Raw genomic sequence first — 10,569 nt, 5'->3', positions numbered from 1 at the left:
ACGCGCTCGGGAGCTACCAGGAGAGATGTCAATCCCTCCTCCTGAACTCGGTTCAGGAACCGTAAAATCAGAGGAGGTGGGGGGAACGCGTACAGAAGCGTTTTGGGCCACGGGCTGTGAGCAAATGCATCCACCCCCAGCGGTGGATCGTCTCGCGGGCTCAGGGAAAACCATAATTGACACTGAGCGTTCTCTTGCGTCGCAAACAGGTCCACAGCTGCTTTGCCAAACTTCTGCCACGTCTGAAACATCAGGTCTGGATGGAGGGTCCAGTCCGCGTGACGTGGGCCGCCCCTGGACATCACATCTGCCCCTCTGTTCAGAACACCGGGTATGTAAACCGCTCTGATGGAGAGCAGGTTTTGGTGAGCCCAACACAGTAGCTTTCGCGCAATGTGTAACATTGTAAGAGGGGGACAATGCTGTGATTGCTAGTATCACTCAGCCCTCTGTGAGTAGTAAACAGCCATCAGTGTGCTAATGATCCATTGTTAGGCTGATGGTCCTTCTTGAGCATGTGAGCAGCTGGTTTTGGTTGTCAGCAGAAAACTGGTTGATCCACTCTAAGAAGGTGCTATTTAAAGAGACTGAGCTGAAAACAGCACCTCAGACTGAAGAAGTCTCTTGGATGAGAGACGAAACGTTTCTAGAATTTGTTTTGCTTTTGTTTTTTTGAATGTCCAGAGGACCAGATTGAACTTTTTTGGATTTTTCTACCTGGATTATTGAGCATGCATCAAGATAGAAAGACGAAATGTTTCTATATATATATTTTTTTTGCTTTATTTTGTTTTCTTGTTTTTTTGAATGTCCAGAGGACCAGATTGAAATTTTTTGGATTTTTTAAAAGATATTTTTGATCATTTCAATTTCATGTTTTGTTCTTTTTTTCAGCTTCTTTCTGCTAAATCAAACTTTTCACCAAGTTTTTTAGCTTTTTTGTTAATTTCAGCTGTCTTTGTTTTTTTTTTAGTTTCTTTCATCTACCTTTATCCGCTATTTATTCAGTTTTTTTCTAATTGCAGTTCATTTTTCAGCTTCTTTCTGCTGATTCAAACTTGCAAGCAATTTTTGTAGCTTCTTTGCTAATTTCAGCTGTTTTACTTCTTTTTTCAGCTTCTTTTAGCTAAATTAACTTTTTTCATCAACTAAGTAGCAGGCCCCAGACTTACGAAGTACTCCAGATGGGGGACAAAACGTTTTTTCACTTAAAGAAACTGGTCCAGATGATATGATTTAACTTTCTTGTTGTTATCTACCTGGATGAATGAGCTTACAAATATTATTTTTCAGCAACCTTTTTTTAGCCTTTTTTGTTGTTGCTAATTTCAGATTTTTGTAATCTATTCAGCCTCAAATAATACAAATTTGAAAAACTACCTTTTTTTCCTACCTGGATTATTGAGCATGAACTTTGATGTTTTTAACCACTTTGACATGGCTGCCTCAGAGGAGTTGACGGGGGAGAGGGCGGGCCCTAGAAACCATCTTATCACCAGCAAACTGTTTTTTTCCCCACTATGGGAGTGTGCTGCTTGTGAGACTCAGTTTGTTTGTGGCTCCTCAGATTGATGAAGTCCTTTGGTTGAAGGACGAAAAGTCTCAGCCAAAAATAAACCGTCCAGCTGACCGACTGAACATTGTTGGATTTTTATCTGGACTATTGAGCATGAACTTTGATACTTTTCTTTTGATGGTCAAAGCTCAAGAAACTCCTGTTACATTCATGGCTGTATTGTGACTAAAAAGGTTAAGGTTGAGGGATGTGAACACTTCTTCAGTAAGTGTAAAGGTTGGTTTTATGTTTGCATGGTGTGGGCAAACCTAGATGTTTTACATGAATCTGTGCCAGATTAAGCTGTCAGCAACAAACACCTTCTACGTCTTTAGCATGAACCAGCATGGTGAACAAGCCCACACCCAGCTGAGAACAACAGTCAGTCACTTCCTCCGTTCACCACAGACGCTGCATTCAAGTAGTAGGCAGGCTGTCAGTCTCTGCTGCATCAGTGCATGGGGCGACCTGCCTGCAGCCTGGGCGACATGATGAAGGCCCTCTGGTGGAGCTGCTTGTTGGGACTCTTCTGCACACCTGTGGAGGTGACCCTCAGCTTAGGTGAGTTACATGTGAGACAAAGGTTCTGAATTGAGAATGTAAAGAATGTACAGATGATGTCGTCAAAGATGAGTCTGGGTCATCTTTTCTGTTTGACTGCAGCTTCATCTTGTTTTGGGCCTTTGTCTTAAAAAAGGAAAAAACACTAAAGTCTTTCAGCTAAACATACAAAAACAAAGAGAGAACATGTGCTTAAAATGTTCATGAAAGGAGTTTGATATTTTGTCATTTTTCAGCCGTCGGTGAAGTTTCATTATTACATTTTTGGACAGGGTTTTGTGGTGCAAAAAAGTATTTAGTCAGTCACTGATTGTGCAAGTTCTCCCACTTAGCAATCATGGAGGAGTCTGAATCTTAGGTGCATGTCCACTGTGAGAGACATAATCTAAATTTAAAAAAAATCTGGAAATCACAATGTAAGATTTTTTAATAATTTATTTGTGTTACTGTTGCAAATAAGTATTTGAACATTTGTGAAAATCAATGTTAATATTTGTACAGTAGTCTTTGTTTGTAATTAGAGGTCAAACGTTTCCTGTAGATTTTCACCAGGTCTGCAGGATATTGGTCCATTCCTCCACACAGATCTTTTTTAGATCAACCAGGTTTCTGGGCTGTCGCTGAGAAACACAGAGTTTGAGCTCCCTCCAAAGATTTTCTATAGGGTTTAGGTCTGGAGACTGGCTAGGCCACTCCAGAACCTTAATATGCTTCTTACAGAGCCACTCCTTGGTTCTCCTGGTTGTGAGCTTCAGGTCATTGTCATGTTGGAAGACCCAGCCACGACCCATCTTCAATGCTCTAACTGAGGGTTAGAGATTCATGAGTCTAACAGCCTCAGGGTAGAAGCTGTTCCTCAGTCTAGTGGTTCTACACTTAATGCTCCTCAACCTCCTTCCTGAGGGGAGTGGGGCAAAAAGTGTGTGTGCTGGGTGAGTGAGGTCCTTCATGATGCAGGTGGCCCTCTTCCTGCATCTGGAGGTGTAGATTTCTGTGATGGTGGGGAGGCTGATTCCGACAGATTTCTGTGCAGCCTTCACCACTCTCTGCAAAGCTTTTCTTTCTGCAGCTGTGCAGCCTCCATGCCACACATTGATGCTGGAGCACAGGATGCTCTCCACTGCACACCTGTAGAAGGAGGTGAGGACTGAGCTTCCCAGACCAGCTCGCCTCAGCCGTCTGAGGAAGTAGAGTCTCTGATGAGCTTTCTTGATCAGGCTGGTGGTGTTGTTGCTCCAGCTGAGGTTGTCATTCATGTGTACACCCAAGTACTTGTAGCTGGAGACCACTTCCACCGCAGATCCTCTTATGTTCAGGGGGGTGTAGGTGTTTTTGTTCCTTCTGAAGTCCACAATCATCTCCTTTGTCTTCTTCACATTGATGTGAAGGTTATTCAAACACTGTACTTAAGTAAAAGTGCAAATAAACTGACAAAAATGTACTCTATTAAAAGTAAAAGTACCACATTAACATTTTTACTTAAGTAAAAGTAGTCTGCCTAACAATGTATATTTTCTGTAATACATTAATACTGTCGAGCCGTTTTAATGAACAATGCTGCAGATAATACATGTTTTTATTGTGTTTACTCTGTGACACCGTTCACACTTGGACTTGTGATTCTGTGCGTCAGAATTTCAGGGATGACCTGCAGAGTTAAATGTCATTAAGCAAAATAAGAAAGATAAATGATTTAACCTTTGAAAGTTTTTATTTAACACGAATCAAAACCAATGTGTCATTTTAACTGCAGTAAACACATTAAAGTAAAAGTTGTCTGCCTGAACAAAAGGAGCATTAGACACAACTAACAAAGGAATAGGCACTGATCATTTCCACTGATATTTCAACTCCAGTTTGTCATCAACTCTAGTTAAAATACTGTGTATTCAACCTTGTAATGGGTCAATATTGAACAATATTTTAACTTCCTGACACCATTTTTAAAACTTGGACCTGAGTGTCGAGACATTTGAAGACATCTCTTGTCTCTTGTCCTAACATCCCATGAACTGACACATTTTAATATTGCAGCAAGAATTTCTTTTTCAAGTTCAGAAGAAGTTGGTTTTCAAAGATTTTTAAGTCCAGTCTGGCTCTTTTGGGAGAGAGAATCTGTCCTGCTGTACTGAACAGTCTTTCAATAATCTTTCAATAATCTTTCAATAAGGCCATGGGTGGCGTGTTTCTTCTGACTGACTCTCTTGTGGTGGAATACATTTTGGGTGTGTTAGTGGTGCTGTGGGTGCACCCAGCTCAATGACATATATACTAGAATATATGTCATTGGCCCAGCTCTTCTTGAAGCCAGGCCTAATGTTACCTGCCCACTTTGCAGTGATTCAATGGACCAGCTCCCCTCTCACCATTGGTTACTTCCAAAGTAACAAACAAATCAAAAAGCTGCAACATGAATGTAACTTGTAATGCAACACGTTACAGAAATGTAGTGTAGTAGAAAGTACAGATACTTGATGTAAAATGTAGTGGAGTAAAAGTATAAAGTACCCACATTTAACTCTACTTAAGTAAAGTACAGATACATAAAAAATGTACTTAAGAACAGTAACAAAGTACTTATACTTCGTTACATCCACCACTGCGTCTTAGTGTATTACCCACAGTAACCTTGGAAACAGTGGTGCCAGCTCTCTTCAGGTCACTGACCAGCTCCTCCCGTGTAGTTCTGGGCTGATTCCTCACCTTTCTTAGGATCACTGATACGCAACGAGGTGAGATCTTGCATGGAGCCCCAGTCCGAGGGAGATTGACAGTCATGTTTAGCTTCTTCCATTTTCTAATAATTGCTCCAACAGTTGATCTTTTTCACCAAGCTGCTTGGCAATCGCCCCGTAGCCCTTTCCAGCCTTGTGCAGGTCTACAATGTTGTCTCTGGTGTCTTTGGACAGCTCTTTGGTCTTAGCCATGTTAGTAGTTGGAGTCTTACTGATTGTGTGGGTGGACAGGTGTCTTTATGCAGCTAACAACCTCAAACAGGTGCTTCTAATTTAGAATAAGTGGCGTGGAGGTGGACTAACAGGTCTTTGAGGGCCAGAACTGTTGCTGATTGGCAGGTGTTCAAATACTTATTTGCAGCAGTAAAACACAAATAAAATATAAAAAAAATCATACATTGTGATTTCCAATTATTATTTTTTTAGATAATGTCTCTCACAGTGGACATGCAACTAAGATGAAAATTTCAGACCCCTCCATAATTTCTTAGTGGGAGAACTTGCAAAGTCGCAGGGTGTTCAAATACTTATTTTCCTCACTCTATATATATATATATATATATATATAGTGTCATCATTTGAAATTGTATGTTTTTATGTACCTCTATTGGTAATAGCCCGTTTCTCATTTGCAGTTTCTCAAAGCCCCTCATCGATGTCTTATGTAAAAGTGAACTCGTCTCTTGAGATCACCTGCAGCACGTCCAAGCAGGAAGCTGTAGGGCTGAGTCTGCACAGATATTTCCACAACAATCAAATTGTCTACTTGCACTTTAAAGACAGAGGCAACCGAAAGACTACGGTAGATGAAGCGTTTAAGAACAGGACTGCAGTAAGTCCATCCCAGCAGAAAGACAGGTTAGGGTTTACAGTGAAGCTGTCCCTGCTGACCCTGGACGACACAGACTTATATTCCTGCCAGTGGATTTATTTTGACAATATTCTGAGCAGCATTTCCAAGCTGGAAAGCAATGGCACCATCATCATAATTGAAGGTGAGCAGACTCCATGTTGACACATCAAATGTTACTTCATTGGTTCTTTAACTTTTTCCTGCATGTTTTCTCTCACAGAGAGGGATCCCCAGGACAAATGCACCGACCACACCGTGGATCTCAACTTGATCCCCCTGACTGTTGTATCATTTATCATCTTGGTGTCCATCTTCATCGTAGCTCTGGTTTTAAAATGCAGGAGGGTAAGAGTGAAAATGGTCGACTTCTTCTCATGATCGTGCGTAAGCTACAAGGCTGAGCTCTGCTCAGGTTAAAATAAATGGTAAATGTACTGGTCTGTAGTCCCTTTCTATCTAATCAAGACACTCAAAGTGCTTTACAACACAATCTGTGCCCTCATTTACCCATTCATACAGCACTCTACAAATCATTCTAAAGAGACTAATCGGTGCTTTATCATATTCATACACTGATGGGACACACATTGGAGGCAATGAGGGGTTCAGCGTCTTGCCCAGGGACACTTCGGCATGTGACTGCTAGTGGATTCAAACCCCAAACTCTTGCATTGGAGGACGACTGCTGTAACCACTCAGCCACAGTCACCCAAATAAAATCAATAAATCAATAATTAGTTATCAACCTCTATATCAGTCAGAGGAAGCAGGAAGAAGAAATGTGCAGTCGTTTTTGTTGAGGCTAAGCTAACAGTTAGCCACATGAGGGACAGTTTATACTGGCTTGTAAAATACAGTAACTCTCTCATAAACTAATACTTACATGCCCAAACCACTTCGAGGTGATTTGAGCATCTGGTAAGGATGCTCCTTGGGCGCCTCCCTAGGGAGGTGCTTCAGGCATGTCTGACTGGGAGGAAACCCCGGGGAAGTCCCAGGGACACAATGGAGAGACTATTATGTCTCTCGGTTGGTCTGGGAACGCCTTGGAATGCTCCCAGAAGTGCTGGAAGAGGTGGAGGTGGAAAGAGATGTCTGGACGTCCCTGCTCAAGATGCTGCCCCCAAGACCTGACTTCAGAACAAGTGGAAAATAATGGATGGATGGATGGATGGACGGACGGACGGACGGACGGATGGATGGATGGATGGACGGATGGATGGATGGATGGATGGATGGATGGATAGATGGATAAGGTTAAACTAAACTTGTAAACTTTTACATGACACCTTTGGAGCGGCTGTGGTTGAGTGGTTAGTGCAGTCGTCCTCCAGTGGGAGAGTTGGAGGTTCGATTCCACCAACAGTCACATGCTGACGTGCCCCTGGGCAAGACACTGAACACCTCGTTGCCTCTGATGTGTGTCCCATCAGTGTATGAATGTGATAAAGCTCTGATTAGTCTTTGTACAGATCTAGTAAAGTGCTGTATGAATGGGTAAATGAGGACACAGTTTGTGTTGTAAAGATCTTTGAGTATCTTCTTGATTAGATAGAAAGATGCTATGTAAGTACCGTACCGTCCATTAAATTTCGTTTACCGAACAACATCTGTATGGTGCATGTGTATGTTGACGTTGTTGAGTTGAGAAAGCATCAACAAACTAAACAACTGGAGTCCTGTCAACGTGTGGCCAACTATACGAAGTTTTCTTTGTGTCCCAACAGTTTAAAAAGGAGTTCCCGCCTCCCAGACCCCCCAGCCCTGACAGGCCTCAGCACGTTGACGTGGAGCAGCAGACCCCGCTGCACTACTCTCACCTAAGCACATCTAACCCTTACGGCTTCAGGGCCGTTCAGTAATGATCAGAGCTACAGGAAGTCCGGTGTGAAGATGAACGCCTTCTGAACCACACTGTGCATGCTGACTGACGTGGCGTCTTCACTTCCTTTTACACACAAATGAGTGTTTTTGGCTTCAGAAAGCGTGTGCGAGCCACCACATCCTGGCTGATGCAGTGTTCAGATGTGATGTATGTGTGAACGCAGTTTAGAGAAGAAAATGTGAAGAGCAAGCTGATTTTTTTCTGTTATTTGCTTGCAGCTCACGTTGGCTTGACCTGTTGATGTTTCCAGCGTTTCATTGTCATCGTCCTGTAAAAAAACCTTCCTGTCTGTTTTTATACGTGCATTAAATGTGCAATTTTAAGATTTGTGCACCGTTTTGACATCTATCTAGGGACCCCATACTTTATGACCTCTGACCTAAAGTCATCTTTCAGTAAATGTTCTGTGCAAAAGTACATTTTATAATTGTTTTGATGAAGTGTTTACATTCCAGGGGCTTATTCTCAAACCTCCAGTCAAGTTTTTACTTCTTCCAAGACTCGTCATAAAACAATTTATGCATTAATAAACTCTGTCATGGGATTGTCGGCCTCCTCTCATAAATGTATCATGACGTCATCGTGTGCTGTTTATGTGTGAGGTCTTTTTTTTTTCAACTCTCACACCGTGCCCCGGCCAGGATAGTGCGACATACGATTTTTTTTACCTCTTCTCCCCTCGTGTGTTCTCTTTTCCATACTTTTGTCTGTTCGTCTGTCTAAATCTCTTGTAAATGAGTCTCCAAGGCTCAATGTGATTAATTTGTACAAATAAAGGTTGAATTGTGTAATTGTTTTAAATGTAAAAAACAAATGTGGATGATTTTATGTGTGCATATGTCTAATAATAAACTAGAGAAATTGCATTTCCTGTGAAAATTCAGTGTGAATGCTTATTGCCGAAGAACTTACTGGAAAACAGCTTAAATTAGTTAAAAACATGCTGTAATGTTGCTGAAATGGAAGAACAAGCCTAAGTTAGAAGAAGAAAGCAGAAAGAGCACATATTTGCTGAATTTGGTTTGAGTAAGCTGAAATGAGCACACAAATTAGTAAATTAGCTAAAAACCCTGAAATTAGCCAAAAAATAGCTGAAAAGTAGCTGACAAGGCAGAAAGAAGCTTAAGTTACCAGAAGGAAGTAGAGAGAGCGCAATTGTGCCCAGTTAGACTGAAAGAAGCAGAAATGAGCACCAAAAAGTAAACATTATCTGAAAAAAGCTGAAATATTTTTTTTTTTTTAAGCTGAAAAGTAGCTTTAAAAAAACAAAAGAAGCTGAAATTACAAGGAAGTGGAGAGAGTAATTTGCTGAATTAGGCTATGTGGAATGCAGAATTAGCTGAAAAAGCTCAAATTGGCATAAAAAGAGCTAAAGAGTAGCTGAAACAGCAGACAAAGCTGAAACACAGAAATAAGTTGAAAGGAGCAGAAAGAAGTTAGAAGAAGCACACTAATGTTGTAGTTGGCAGAAAGAAGCTGAAAATAGTACAAAACAGCTGAAATTAGCTGAAAGCAGCTGAAAAAATTTGCAGAAGGAAGCTGAAAGTAGCTGAAGCAGAACAAAATGTGAACGGAGCAGTAAAAGGTTGTAAACAGATCTGGCTCTGATGGAGGTGGCTGCTTCTGTCTTTCCTCCCCCGTTTCTCCTTCCTCCTGCTCTGCTCTTTGTGTGTTTGAAGTGCCTGGTCCACATCTCCCGAACGTAAATTAAGAAGATTATGGATCTGGTATCTTGGGCATTCAACTCTATTGATAAGATTTTTTCATCAAAGCGACAAGGTCCTGGAGAACCTGCATGTCCAGCTGAGACTCACGCTGTGGGGAACGTCATGGACCCGTGGGGAGTGTGGCAGCTGATGTGCCTCTCAGTCCTGTCTCAGGAGGATGTTGAAGAGGTTTACTTATTTGGATTTATGAGAGCAGGGACTCTGCTTTTTGGCATCGGCGGGGCTCTGTTTGATCGACTTTTAAAGAAGACATCGGCAGCAGTTTCGGCCATGGAAAAGCTTCCGAGTCAGTGTGAAGGTTTGGTTCATGTTGTGAGTGCTCAAAATCAGCTAATTTATGAGCTAAACCATAAGGTGGAGGAGATTTATGAGAATCGCAGGCCGCAGGCTATGAGGGAGACTCATAGCATGGATCAGTGGAATGGATTCCCACAATTAGGCCATTTTGGAACCAGAACGTCCAGATGGACTCAAGGATGAAGAAAAAAATCTGTCCGACTGCCTTGGAGACGGGCTGACTATCAAATTTCTCTTGGGTCATGGGTAACCAGGGACAAAAGCTTAATCTACCGCCTATTTCAAAAAGCTAAAGTTGCACCAATACCAAAAGTCATAGCAGGATTGTCCTGAACAAGCTGAACGTTTTGATTTATGATTTGTTGAAATAGCACAAAAATTGAGGAACGAGAAAGATGCAGAAAAACGTATGTAACAGTTTAAAGAAACCTGGAATAATAAATATAAACAGGTTCACAATAGTGTGAATGTCTAATAAACATTAGTCAAATGGTTTTACAGAACTTTTGATCAGGGAAAGATAAGCACAGACCTTCAGGGCTGCTGGTCTTGACAGACTGACCCGAGTGTCTGATCAGGGCTTAGTCATCTCATCCCATTAGACAAGCACCGGAGAGAGAGCGACGCCTGAAGAATTACCGTTAAGTTCGTGTTATGCTCGTCTTCGTGATGGTCCTACGGTGACGCTGTGGTTAGAACTTCAAGGCCTCCATATGATCCTCTCCTTCTGTCCCGTCGTAACTTTTTGTTTAAACTAAGCGTAAAGCGCACATCTGTCTAACCTTGTTTTTGTCTAGCCCAGCAGTGCTGAGCGATAAAGTAAAGAAGAGAAGAGAGAATACAGTGATTTTAACACAAATAAAATAACGTTTTGTAACTTTAAAAAAGAGATAAGTCCATCATGTTCGCGGTAGTGCAGACAGACACGAGGGATTTGAAGATAAATGAAGAAAAAG

The sequence above is a fragment of the Nematolebias whitei genome, chromosome 17, assembly GCF_014905685.2.
Source record: "Nematolebias whitei isolate Nwh7 chromosome 17, NemWhi1, whole genome shotgun sequence".
In the NCBI taxonomy this organism is placed as follows: domain Eukaryota; kingdom Metazoa; phylum Chordata; class Actinopteri; order Cyprinodontiformes; family Rivulidae; genus Nematolebias; species Nematolebias whitei.
Note: the sequence above shows the minus strand (reverse complement) of the source record.